Source organism: Amia ocellicauda, chromosome 15 (genome assembly GCF_036373705.1).
Source record: "Amia ocellicauda isolate fAmiCal2 chromosome 15, fAmiCal2.hap1, whole genome shotgun sequence".
NCBI lineage: Eukaryota > Metazoa > Chordata > Actinopteri > Amiiformes > Amiidae > Amia > Amia ocellicauda.
In genome coordinates this window covers 27,433,203-27,447,723 of record NC_089864.1, presented here as the reverse complement: position 1 = coordinate 27,447,723, position 14,521 = coordinate 27,433,203, and the positions used below count along the sequence as shown (strand labels likewise).

Below are 14,521 nucleotides of genomic sequence, written 5' to 3'. Positions count from 1 at the left end.
CTGTAGAGCAGGGGTCTCAAATTCATTTCCTGGAGGGCTGTTTTCTGCTTTTTTGTGTCAAGTTTTCAATAAAGAAATTGGTCATTTAAAGTAATTAATTGGACATTTTAATTATTTTTTCAATGTCTTTTACAGGCAATTGCTTACAAGATATTATTGATTCAAGTTACCATGCTTTTAAACATTCTGTTGACTGCATAGAACATTGAAATGTATGCAGTGAATCCAATTCAGTAACTGACTAGGACCAAAACCAGAAGACATTGTGGTCTTGAGTTTGACATTCCTACAGGATCCCTGCATTTTTCTCATGAAGCAGTCCTATAGGTAGGAATGAACAAGTGTGGGTAACACTTGATTTGACTGCAGCTCTGTGTAGCCTACATAATGCATCTATAAAGCCTACATAATATGTCATAACAACATTCATAACGCATGACAACTTCTCCATGCGTCATAACAGGTGCATAATTATTCATAACACACTCATAACGTTTGTCATAGCATTATGACAATGTTAAGACAACACAGAGCTGCATTCAAATAAATCATTACCCAAGTGTGACACTTTTCCTGCAATAAATGAAAAAAGACACTTCCATGTTAACGATGTAAGGCTTTTGCACTTTTTCCTGAGACACAGTATAAACTTGTAGGCAGCATAATAGAATATAATGTTGTCATAAAGAAATACATGAAATGTGCACCTTCTTGTTCCAAATTAATAGTTATAATGAGCAATCCATTTCTGATGGGATTTAAACATTTTACATGAAAAAGCTGAGGTGAGGTCTTTGAGATAATTAATGAGGAAAAATCTGACAATTCCTTTTGCATATAAAGCATGAAATGGTACATAGTCGAATTTAATTGTGTAATTTAGGGAAGTGAATTTGTATCAATTCAGAAATGGAAAATACATCCAAATAATTTAACTCCTGACATGTGTATTTACAGTGTATTTGGTTCAAAAACAGCACTTCCAAGAATGTTATTACAGATGGATAGAGAGATATTTGACCATGTTTACACTAAGAATACATATTTCAATATTTAAGTGTTATACTTTCCAGATTTTTACAAGGGAACACAATGTTTGTTAGAGTACATTTTGTTTAAATGTACCTTGCATAACTATTCAGGTTGATGTTGCACTTGGCTTAGTTAGTATATGGTTACCATTTTTATATGAGTAATGCCCATGGCTTTCAACAAAGAAAACACATTAATTTAGCTTGTTTTTGTTTTCAAGCTCAATAACCAGAACCACATATCTGGCAGTACACCTCAAAGGCATGAATTAATCCAAAATAGTTTTATGAGACAGTTATTAATTACAAAATATGACAGAAATATGGATATAACCAACACCATTTAATCTTCCTATTTTGTCTTTTATGGTATGCTGTTTTCATTTCTGTCCTTAGTTCACTGAGCCTACTGCCGTATATTAAAAAGTATCAGACTGTAAGCCTAAACTAGTCTATCCTTCCTGTTTACAAAAGCAATTGTTTGCATAGCTGATCAGAGTTGTGTGCAATGTTGCTTGCTTTTGTTTGCTTCTGCAGTGGGATATTAGGTTAAGGCAATATTTCAGTTATGCATGACTACATTTCTGTATTTTAACATAAAGTGTACATGAGACATTGATAATTCATAGGAGTACTTAACGCCATTGTATCAGTTCCTATTCAATCACCCTATTACATGTGATGAGTTTGTTGATTCAGCCTGAGAAACCAAATATCAATATACCCACACCTTAACATATATACAGCTATAAATCATATCTTTCTAAAGGCATGTACAAGTAAACAAACAGCAATATTCAATTAGCCAATTAGTTAATCTCATTAATATTGATCTCGGTCAACAAAAAACATAGAGTTTGAGGAATAGAGTTTTGCTCTGCTATATTTCAGCCGCATCTTGAAAAAGGAAGAAACATTTTTAAATAGTAACAATTTTGTATTAGTCAGTATACAGTGCCCTCTTATGGTGTTACACATTTCTGTCTTTGTTTAACTATAAATGGTAGCCTTAATCCTGCAGTGATATATTGGTATTCATACTAGGCTGACTGTGATAAAATCACAAAGGTAGGCATTGCTGTGAGGTATATCTAGTATATTATTATTATTATCACATTCCACGGTGACATACTTGGTTTAAAAAGCACCAAAATGACAAGGGTAAAAAAATCACTATAAAATTGTATCAGCATATTACAGTCCATGAAAATAAAGGCTTGTGAGAATAGAATGGTCTGCAGAAGTAGCCTAAACAAGAAAGGATAAAACAGTCATAGGCAGCTTCCACCATTGTCAGTAGAAAGAGTAGAAAATGTGAGCCCAGGTGGTTCACCTCTCAAAAGGTATGAGGGGAAATAAGGACCAGAGACTGGAGGTATGCAGGAGCAATTTGGTGGAGAGATTGTTGGGTAAAGACTTGGATTTAATACAGGCAGCACCAGGGAGGCTATGTGTAGTGTGACACAAGTACAGGGTATCGGACACTGAAGTCGAAGCTGCAGGTTGCAATTGCGAAGGAAAACCTTGGCAAAGGCTGTGTAATGAAAATAACACCTAGCCCAGGTTAGGGTGCTAGCTAAGACTGTCAGTGCAGCCCTAACTACTCAGGCCACTACTTGGTTTCCCAATCACAATGCTCTGTCGCAGGTGTAGAGGATTAGGAATCTCGTAGTCATTATGGGGAAGGGTAGGTCAAAAGTCATAATCAGGGTCTCAGTCAGGCAATGGGCAATAACCAAGTGGTCAGTGTAGGTGTCACACTCCTCTCTCTTTCTCGCCCCTTCTCACTCTAAAGCTCTCTGAACACCCTCCTAATTTTTCCCTACTCTACAAAGTCCTGATCTAGGCGGGGTCGTTTAGCCCCCCAGTTGCTGTCATACCATCAGAGTTGACTGAGCTGGTGCCTACTGTGGTTTTCATTCAAAGCAGTTGAATGTCTACTGGGAGTCAATGCACCGGCCCACAGGTTGCATCCCTGGTTATCTGAAAGGAGGAAAATAATCTCCCAAACTACAAGGTCAGTCTGCAGGCCTACACGGCTGCTGCAAAAGAGTAAGCTCAGCTTTTGTTCAATGTAAATGAAGGCAGTGTTCATCTGAATGAGTGCACACAAGGGCATATTGGCAGCTTTGCTATGAGTTTTCAGCATTTCTAATGTGTGGTGCAATATCTTATACTCCTTCTGGGAATGTTTTTCTTCCTTTCCGATAACCAATGTTGCACCTGGTTGGCCACAGCATTGTCTCCTAGTGGATCATCAACTTTTGTCATAGAAGATATATTTTTTCCAGCAGGCTGCCCTCCATTCAGTGGCTGGAAAATAGATTATGTAATTAATTATTTATTGTTTATTTTCTCCAGATCGGTAGGGTTCTGTTTATAAACAATGTATCTATAATATGAATATATACCCCATGGTATGTTTTTTGTATAATTCACAATGGCCACTTTATTTGACTTTTAAGTAGTAAGAAAATGTTGCTCAGATAAACATAAGATCAGAGTATAAATGAAGGGGATCAACATATATCAAAAAGACAATATACTAATCTTTAGTCAACTCGTTGCTTGTTTCATTAAGGTTTACATACAGTTTGCATGACCTAAAAACAAACAACAACAACACAACGGCTCATTTGTAAATAAAAACGGTGTCCTGTTTTTGTAAATTCATGAAGCTGGAATCTTGTGTTTATTGCTCCCTGGAGAATCACTCAGAGGACTGGAGGCACATGATATGTCTGTTTACCCTGCTCTTGCAGCCCAGGAACATTGGCTAACCTCCGTGCCGAGCTCTCTCCAGCTGGGGACATCAAATTCCTCCACTGTTTTCTCTTATTCCATTTCCTTTAGTTTCTAACTCTCATTTCTAGTGAAAAACAGACTGTGAAATGCAGTCCTGACATCTAGCAGTCAGATAGACAGGAGTCTTCTCTTAACTGCACCAAGATTGTAAACCATGGCGGAATTACAAGACTTTAGAGATGTTTTGCTGATTAGGGAGCCTAGACCGCTTTTGAAGAAGGAAGGGTGCAATGCAGTTGTGCTCCTGTCTGTACAGATAACAAGGTTACATTTCTCATGTTTTATTAAAAACCTAACTGGAAGGCAGTTGCCTTGTATATTACGGAGAGCCAAAAGTAATATACCACACCATGGTATGTCAGACAGTGATGAAGTGTGTTATAGGGTGGGCAGTGCCATGAAGATGCTGAGGGGCACCTGGGTCTCACCATAGCAAAAAAGCATGAGCTTTCCCCACCCCCAAAAAAAGGTTCTAGAATCAAAATGCCCCAAATGTGTAAAATGCCCTCCTCTCATTTGTGATCATGTTTATATTTATTCTTTACTTCTCCATATTAACCTAAAAAAGTTTAAAAATAAGACTTAGAGAGATTTTGTGTGTGAAACTGTAGATTTGCATTGTCAGGGATTAATATGCTGTAACTATCAAGTTTATTTAAAAAAAAGCAGAATGCTGGGGTGAAACTATAGTCACAGTTAATTTTCAGCTAGCTTATTGTTTATAATAATTGTATTTCCTAATCATTCAACTGGATTACTTTACTGTTCTGTGATTACATTTCTTTGCGTTTGGTCCTTTTTAGTTTATGTGAGTGAGTGAAAAAAAAAATATTCAGTGTTTATGAATCAACCATGTTGGATTTCACACGGTACAATGAATCAGTATCATTATGGGCCTTCTGTTAATAAGCTTGAGGAGAACATTGTCAAAGTCCTATGAATATTTCCCAATCCTACATATGTTTACATGATTGTATTGTTCTTCATCTGTGATATGGGCAGCTTATGTTTTTTTGATATTTTAAATACAGAACAAAATATTTTAAACAAAAAATCAGATTACTGTTCTCAGTAACTGAACTGTTTATTCAACACACACACAATGCAGTAAGGGTTTAATTGTATTTAATATAGCATTTTCTCTTTAAAGAACTATCATGCCCTTATGTACATTTTTTAAACCTTCATATTATCCAAAAAGTGTCTATTTAATTATAATATGTATTTTAGTTCTACAGGTGGTAAAATTAGTCAGATTACCTTAAGCATTGCAGTCGAATAATGTGCAATTTCATAAAATTCTGCATTCAATCGTTTTTATATTAAGTTAGGAATTTGTGTAGTTACTTAGCAATAATTCATTCAAAGCCAGACTTGAAATGTAGCTTTGAGACTTGAATGAGAGCCATGGACATGTGGGAATTTCTAAGTCTGATGACTAAAGCAACAACCACTGGAATTCAAGGATGAATCTCTGCCTAGTCCACGTCCCTGTTTTGGCACAGCTAAGACTGCAGAAGCATGATACATTTTCATAATGGAGTGTGACAAAATATGTAAACATAACACTAGGCAGATCATATCTTATACAGAAAAAGGCTATTAAAAGACCATTGAGGCCCACTTTCACAAAGCAGCAATGCTGCAGGCTTTAGTTTACCTTTAGAACTACCTTTACGTCAATACCTTATAATCTAGTCAATGTGTTTAATTTCACCTTATTGAGCAAATAATCATTTCAGTTCTGTAACAGAGAGGTAAACGGGTACACTTCCATTCAGCCCTGTAGTCTTCATATCTCCCAACCCGACAGCATGCAATTATAATGACACAGACAATTCAGGTTTCTTAAGGTACCCCTGAAGAATAATATTCTGCCCCTGAAGTGAATACAAGGGTTTATGTGTAATGAATGTCAATTGCTTAAGGGATACCCATCTCATTTCACAATATCTATTACATTCACAGACTGTTGCATACATCAATTTTAGTTAGAAACTTTAGTTACACCTGTTACAAGTCAATCAGATTTAGATATAAAAAAGTACAAGTATATAAAGGTACAGCTACATTTTGCAGAATCCACTATACATACATTTTTTACCAATCTGAAAAATGCACCATCATTGAGGCTTCATGCAAGTTTACATATAATCTAGTTAATGGGGATCAATTTTTAAAATAGTTTTAAATCATGCAAGTAGTAGTAATTCTTATTTGAATTAGTGCCTTCCATAAATATTGCTTAACAATTTAAAATGCACCTCTTTGTGCTGCAGTTGGATGCAATTATCACACAGGAATGGCGACAGGGCAACATGTTTAAAGAAAGTCACTCCATACATTTCCACTAGGAAACAAAGCCTGCCAAAGAAATTGTTAATAAGCATGCAGGAAAAATAATAAACCGACCAAAAGTTGTCATTTGTGCTCAGATCATTTGCTTTCAAGAACATTTGTATACAAAGTATGTTGGTGTGCCAGAGGCGAAAACATTTACAGACACAAGGATGATGCTGTGCCTCTAGAATTTTAACATCTTAAAGTACTAAACCATGTGAGAGTACCTAGACAAGACTGAATAAATGGAGAAGGAAGCATCATTGAAGAGGTGATAATGTGTGTGTAAGGAACTTGAGGAAGTATTTAAAGATTTTACATCAATGTATCATTTTTCAAATCTTTAAAGATGATTCACTGTGTAATGTATTCATGTATTTTAGTTGTTATTATCATAATTATTATAATTAATTAATTATAATTATAATCATAATTATTGTATTATCATAATGTGTTAACTGCATTTAAATCCCTTTAATTGCTAGCATTTTGGGGATTCAGTAATTCAATATTTTGTTTCCTGGATGAAAACAAAAGCAAGAACATGATGCTCATGGGTGTGGAAGTTCAAACAAAAGATTAAATAAATGTGTTTATGGGGTTGAAAGTCAATTCCCTGGTTAATGTGCTCACATTTATATATTTATTTTAGATATATTTGCTATTTTGTTATGAATATATGCACAGTGTTGGGGGTAATGCTACTTACCATTGGCGGTGTATTGGTAGTAAAACAGGTTGTTTGTTATACTAAACTATTTTACTACAGAGAAAGTAATAAACATGTTAATTTGTATATTAAACATTCCACACACAGTGTAGTGTTTCTCCTTGAATTAACCCATTCAAAGTCAAAAGTGCATGGAGTAAGTCCCTTATTGTTTTACCTTATAAAAAGTTGTAAGGTAATCTTTGGCCCTAGCACCAAAAACAACACTGTGTTGTACATTTGGGGGAGTCTGGTTCTTGCACCAAAGAGGAACAAAGTTGGGGGGTTTGGTTTACGATTTAATTCCAGATACATGAATATCTTTTATTTATGTATTTCTGTATGTATTTACAGAACTGAAAAAAATGAAATATGTTGTTTAAATCACAGCTACTAAAGAAAATGACAATTGTTTGGGACTAATTAATATTTTTGGTTCTTGTTCAAAGGAAGAGTGCTTCTTGTAATAGGTAGACGTGTTCACCTAACCAACCCCACCCCCAATATATTTAAATGGTAGGAAATACAGCTATATGTAAAATTATCTTCATTAAATGCATTCAGATATTTCTCATGTTTTATATATATATATATATATATATATATATATATATATATATATATATATATATATATATAATGTAACAGATGTTTGCCCTAATTCATGCAATGTGATGATCAGAATACACTCTAAACCCAGCAAGAAATTTAAATAGAACTATTAGCATTCAGCAAAAATCTTGATGTCTTCCATCTGTTTGCAATCCTTGGTTCTCTATAGACTTTGGAAAGATATTAATGATGCTGTCAGTCAAATATTTTTTATAAAACTGAGTTTTTCTTCTTTGTGACAAAAAGGCCCCATGTGTCATTACCTAATTTATCTCATCTTTGAATCATGAGTGTATTCCAGTGAACTGAGACGAATAGTACTGTGTCCAACAAGCAATCTAAATTAAGTTCATGTGGGAAGGATTATACTGAAAGGGGAAGTCTGAAAAAGTTTAATTATGTGCAGTACTTGAACAATTGACATTGACATTGATTTTCTTTTTTTATTATTAAAATGCATAACAAAGCACCTTGTTTTGGTTAAATGAATAATCAAGAAAACAAATATGAAAAACAGGGGGAAATAAATATATAAGAACTGCAATTATCTTGCTCCACTGGCAAAATATTTCCTTATGTTTATGTATAATATTAATGTACCATGCATTATTGCTGATATTAAATATTATAAGATGGTGCAAAACAATAAAGACAGTGAACTGGGGGTTTTTAATATTAGAGTTTTTGTTTTGGAAGTTGTATTTTACAATAAATGTTTACAACTGTGTGACTGTGGGTGCAACTGATGAAATGACTGAATAGTAAGCTTAATTCCAAGGTATAGCTGCCCATATTGTGCTAGTTAACAGTCCTGTAAAAAACAAGTCGGTGTATATTATCTCCCACTGATCTTTTATGAATCACAGCACCATTAGATATCTGCCTTCAGGTTCATAGACCAAGAGCAGCAGATGTGGTTTATGGCTATGAAATCTGGTCCTCACCTGCTCCCTCTTTGAAGTTGATAGGTGTTTCCGGCTCTCTCTTAATAAAGGTATGGCTTGGGTCGGGTCCTGTTTATAAGAAGCACAAGACTGCAACTAACCTTGGTCTGGATTATGGTTCAGGATGACTGTAAGGTTACTTTATATATTCTGCCACAATTTACTCCCAAACATTAAAAAATACATCAGCAGAATTAAAATTAACCAGAAATAGCAGATAACATGGTGTGTTTAAGCAATGAGCTTGTCCCTTTTCATCCTGACAAGTTTTAGAAATGTGTATGTTATAAGTCCAGGGTTGGGGAGAATTTGCTCCTGCTCAATCTCTCTTTGCTACCCCCACTTGACCCCCCATGAATAAAAGCAGGTGTGTTATAAATGTATCAAAGCATATAGTGGTTTAGTATTTTCTCCATGCTGAGAGATAATTTAAACCCTGGCATGCTTAAACACATGAAGCCTTCAATTATTTTCCCAAGCCTTTGCCCCAATGAAATGTAGCTGCCCCTCTTTTGCCCCCTCAGCATTTGGGGTGTTTGGGGTTGCCACTGAAGTTCAGTACAATCACTTTCAGGATATCTGTTTTTATTGGTGCAGGGAGTATATCTTTGATACCAGCAGAGATACTATAAGAACGAGATGGAAAACTCTGCTGTTTTCTGCTGCTGTCATGTCCTGGCTTGTGGGAAATATAAATTTCTGTAGACTTGTGTATACATTGCTGAATTACTTTTCTAAATGTTCTCATGATAAAACAACTTCATATTTCAATATGATTCAATCTGAACAAAAGGATCACTTCTTGACATGTATATGCCACTATTAATACACTGCTAAAAAAAAATAAGGGAACAGTTAAATCACACATTGGATCTCGATGAACGAAATATATAAGATCAAATTCTTTACTGTACATTGTGTAATTCGTTGAGAACAAAATAACATAACAACAGTCAATGGAAACCAAAATCACCAACCAATTGAGGGCTGGATTCACACCGAAACTCAAAGTAAACAATTGAAATCACAGGCTGTTCCCACTTTGCATGAATTTCATCACGGCAACTCATAATGTGACTCAGTAGTGTGTATGGCCCCCACGTGCCTGTATGCACTCACGACAACATCTGTGCTTGCTTCTGATGAGACGGCAGATGGTGTCCTGGGGGATCTCCTCCCAGACCTGAATCAGGACATCAGTGAGCTCCTGGATAGTATGTGGCGCTACTTGGCGGCGTTGGACACACCGATACATAATGTCCCAAAGGTTCTCAATTGGATTCAGGTCTGGGGAACGTGAGGGCCAGTCAACAGCATCAATGCCTTTGTCAAATTCAAATTCAAATTCAAATTCAAAATAATACTATATACATACAATACACACAAGTTTACAAACATTACATACATTAATATACATCGAACAAAACATTTACAAAACAATTCTGCATTAATTGGTACTATATATGTATACATAGTATACAGTGTCTTTTACATTGTCTCTCTCAGTTTGTGGCAGGTAAGCACATAGTCGGCAGCCAGCTCTGCTGTATGTTCATCCTCTCCTAACAGGATTTTTATTTTGCCTTCATCACTGAGCTCTTGGAAGCCTGTGACCTGGGCTGAGAATTTCGGGAGGTGCGTGTCCCTGGCTGTGGAGTATTTTATACAGTGCAGCAGGAAGTGCATATTGTCCTCCACCTCCAGGAACTGCCTACACACTCTGGCCACATGAGGCCGGGCATTGCCCTGCACCAGGAGGAACCCAGGGCCCACTGCACTAGCGTAAGGTCTGACGATGGTCTGAGGAATTCATGCCGGTACCTAACAGCAGTCAGTGTACCGTTGGCTAGCACGTGGAGGTCTGTGCGACCCTCCAAGGATATGCCTCCCAAGACCATCACTGACACACTGCCAAACCAGTCATGTTGGATGATGTTGCAGGCAGCATAACGTTCACCACAGCGTCTCCAGACTCTTTCACGTCTGTCACATGTGCTCAGTGTGAACCTGCTCTCATCTGTGAAGAGAACGGGGTGCCAATGGCGGACCTGCCAATTCTGGTGTTCTCTGGTAAATGCCAATCGAGCTGCACGGTGCTGTGCTATGAGCACAGGTCCCACTAGAGGACGTCGGGCCCTCATGTCACCCTCATGGAGTCTGTTTCTGACAGTTTGGTCAGAAACATGCACACCAGTAGCCTGCTGGATGTCATTTTGTAGGGCTCTAGCAGTGCTCCTCCTGTTCCTTCTCGGACAAAGGAGCAGATACCGGTCCTGCTGCTGGGTTGATGCCCTTCTACGGCCCTGTCCAGCTCTCCTCGTGTAACGGCCCGCCTCTTGGTATCTCCTCCATGCTCTTGAGACTGTATTGGGAGACACAGCAAACCTTCTTGCGACAGCACATATGGATGTGCCATCCTGGAGGAGCTGAACTACCTGTGCAACCTGAATGGGCTTGCAGGTACCACCTCATGCTACCAGTAGTGACAAGGACACTAGCAAAATGCAAAACTAGAGAAGAATCAGTCAGGAAGGATAAGGAGAGAGCAATTGTCTGTGGCCACCACCTGCAAAACCATTCCCTTTTTGAGGGTTGTCTTGCTGTTGCCTCTCCAGTGCACCTGATGTCACTTTCATTTGCACCAAAACAGGTGACATTGATAATCACTTAGGCTTCCTAACTGGACAGATTGATATCCCTGAAGTTTAATTGACTTGGTGTTGTACTGTGATGATTAAGTGTATAAGTAATGTATCGGTCTGCCCTGACAACAACTTTATATTGCCATAGAAGCATTACATAATACAGTAAAATACAATAAAAGCAAAATTTAATATACTGCAATATAGTGTATAGGTACAAAATACGATGCAATTACATTATTGATGTGTGCAGTGGGTAGATCAGGCATATATATCAATTAGATTACATTACATTTTTAATTAATAATTTAAATTAGTAAATAATAAATGAGAGATAAACAGTGAATGTATCATATTAATATTGGTTATGTTCATAGTTAGTGATATGAATGTGTTATAAGTCTAGTGTAATGGGACTAGTAATGGTGTAAATAGTTATTGATTTATGATGTTAATCCCTTACTAAAATTATAAAATTGACAAATACTTTACTTATACAGTCCTACTAACACAAGAGTACATGTAAACCAATCATATTAGTAAGTGCAACTGCTGAAAAAATAAAACAGTGGCTGCGAGATTTGCAGCGACTGCGAAATTTGGAAGTGCTGAAAAAATAAAGCAGGGGCTGCAGCATTTTCAGAAGCAATTACGGAAAGGGAGGAACATTGTAAAATATATTTGACTGACGCCATTGGACAGCAAGGAAGTCACATCGGCCGAGTATCTTCTCAGAAGAGACAACAGAGTCTGAGAAACGGCCGCCAACTGCGCAGAGCACGAAGTATCATATAAATATCGCTGTGATCTTCTGCTCTCTATCCACTTTGTGGTGACATATTAATAGAGTATATAGGGCTGTCCTAAAATGTATTAGAAATTAATGAAAGCTTATGGAATCACTAATTTAACTAAACATGTATATTTTCATATACAATTACAGTACTCAGCCTATATGTAAACTCTAAGAAGTGAAGGTTGTAATAAGAACTCCCTTGTGTTACCACGGAGCTCACGGTTCTTAAACAAACCCTTTAACTCACGAACAACCCAAAGGTTCGATAGAACCGCTGAAGAATCATACATTTTTAGAGTGAGTATGTACTCGGTTGGTGTTTTTTGTGTTACAGTTAATAATTTACTGTAGAAGCTTTATTTTCTGTTCACTGTATTTGAAAGATTTTACGTTTAAAAAGTAAAGTAGTCCTGATCCAATGTAAATTACAATGTCTGGTCATGCATAAGTGGGGCAGGCTAATATGATAGCAATTCCAAAAGATAGAATAACACTCATTAATAATAATAATAATAATAATAATAATAATAATAATAATAATAATAATAATAAAAGATGTTGATGTTTATATCAATTAAATATACGTTTCTGTGTAAATGGGTTAATGTATATATATATATATATATATATATATATATATGTATATATATATATATATATATATATATATATATATATATATATATACATTAACCCATTTAGTTAATTTAGTTCATTAATTTCTAATACATTTTAACACAGTCCTATAACTCTTAATATGTCACCACAAAGTGGATAGAGAGCAGAAGATCACAGCGATATTTATATGATACTTCGTGCTCTGCGCAGTTGGCGGCCGTTTCTCAGACTCTGTTGTCTCTTCTGAGAAGATACTCGGCCGATGTGACTTCCTTGCTGTCCAATGGCGTCAGTCAAATATATTTTACAATGTTCCTCCCTTTCCGTAATTGCTTCTGAAAATGCTGCAGCCCCTGCTTTATTTTTTCAGCACTTCCAAATCTCGCAGCCGCTGCAAATCTCGCAGCCCCTGCTTTATTTTTTCAGCAGCCGTTTTATTTTTTCAGCAGTTGCACTTCAGGGCCACCGTATATTAGGGATTGTGATACTTCCTCTTTAAGGTTCTTGTGATTCAGTGAAACTATTATTTTTAGACTTTGACAGAAAAAAAAAAACATAGAAGAACAAAAAAAAGAACATTGACCTATGGAGACATTGCAACTAAACCCCTTGACACACTTATTTACATTATGAAAGCCGTGTTCAATTAATTCATGGTGTTCACCCAAGATAAAACAATTGTGGATGATCACTTGGGAATTTAGCTAAACCATTTATTTATTGATTAATGCCCAAAGGAACTCACACTCGAAAACACAATGGCTAGACCTTTCCTATTACGCTCTTCTTGAAGTACATGATGAGCTCCTTAGACTATGTCAGCTATGAATCTCAGGGAACCTACTTTGAATCTGCTTAGTGATACTTACCTTGAACCTCCCAATCCCATTCATGACAGGGCATATTCAATTATCTTCTATACGTGTCTATAAGAAGTGGGAGGAAATGTAGGAAGAGCTAACAAGTGAATTGTTTTAATCCCTGATTAGACTCTTCTCCACAACTCCCAGGATAAGTATTCATTATGATTAATTATTTATTCATTTGTTTAGTAGGTAATATTGTTAATTACTTTAACAAGGCTGTCTTCAAACAAACAAGTGAAATGTAAAATAGCTAAATCTCCTGTATGACATAAGAATAAAGCAATATCCAGCATTGTTTAGTGCATTTTTTCTAGTACAATATTTGAGCATATTTTATCATTGCCTGCACTTTATAATAGACAAAGAACACCTCAGACTGCCAACTGTAGTTTTAATGGATCACCTTTAGTGTGTCCATCAAAAGGTAAGTAATAAAAGTCAGGGCTTTGTCTCTGCTTTAGCGAATGTCAAAACCCTGCTGTTTTGCATCCTAGTCTCACAGTGTCAGAATAAGCAAATGGCTCAACAAAGCACATTTCAGAGGATGAATGTATATTGTCTTTATATGTCTTATGTCTTCAAAGTGGTTATAGTGACAATTGTGGTTGAATAATGCAACATTTGAACTAAAATTATAGGATATGGGTTTTTAACACAATTGTACAGGCTAGTTTTGACATGTTCTTTGGCCAATTGCCAAGTCTGTTGCAGTTTGTTATATAATTTATGATGCTGGCCAAAGACAAACACAGAAAAAGGGAGCCACTAGCCAGCTCTTTATAGACCACAAGTATCAAACTCAGGTCCTGGAGAGACACATTATATTCTTGCTTTTTTCCAACTCACTTCCCAGTTACTTAACTGATTTGATGATAAAGTGGAGGAATGTAATATTTCTCTACAGGCTGCAACTGATATTTCAAGTAGTATACAGCACCTTAAATCAAAATAATCTGTTAAACCCTCATTTGTAGAAGACATTAAAACAATGTAAATGATGTGTAAATTATTAAATAACTGGATTAACTAATCAGGAGCACCAGTTGGAATGAAAATAAGAAGACACTGCAGCCCTCCAGGATTCTGAGACCCCCACTGTAATCAAATCCTTTCTGTATTTTTCATACAATATTGTTGAACACTAATTCAGTTTAGGTG

At 36.3% G+C, this 14,521-nt stretch overlaps 1 protein-coding gene across 1 annotated transcript in view; it reads left to right on the top strand.

The window, feature by feature from the left end:
- fam180a (family with sequence similarity 180 member A) overlaps positions 1–14,521 on the top strand; it is a 47,603-nt gene that overhangs the window by 22,800 nt on the left and 10,282 nt on the right. The window lies entirely within an intron of this gene.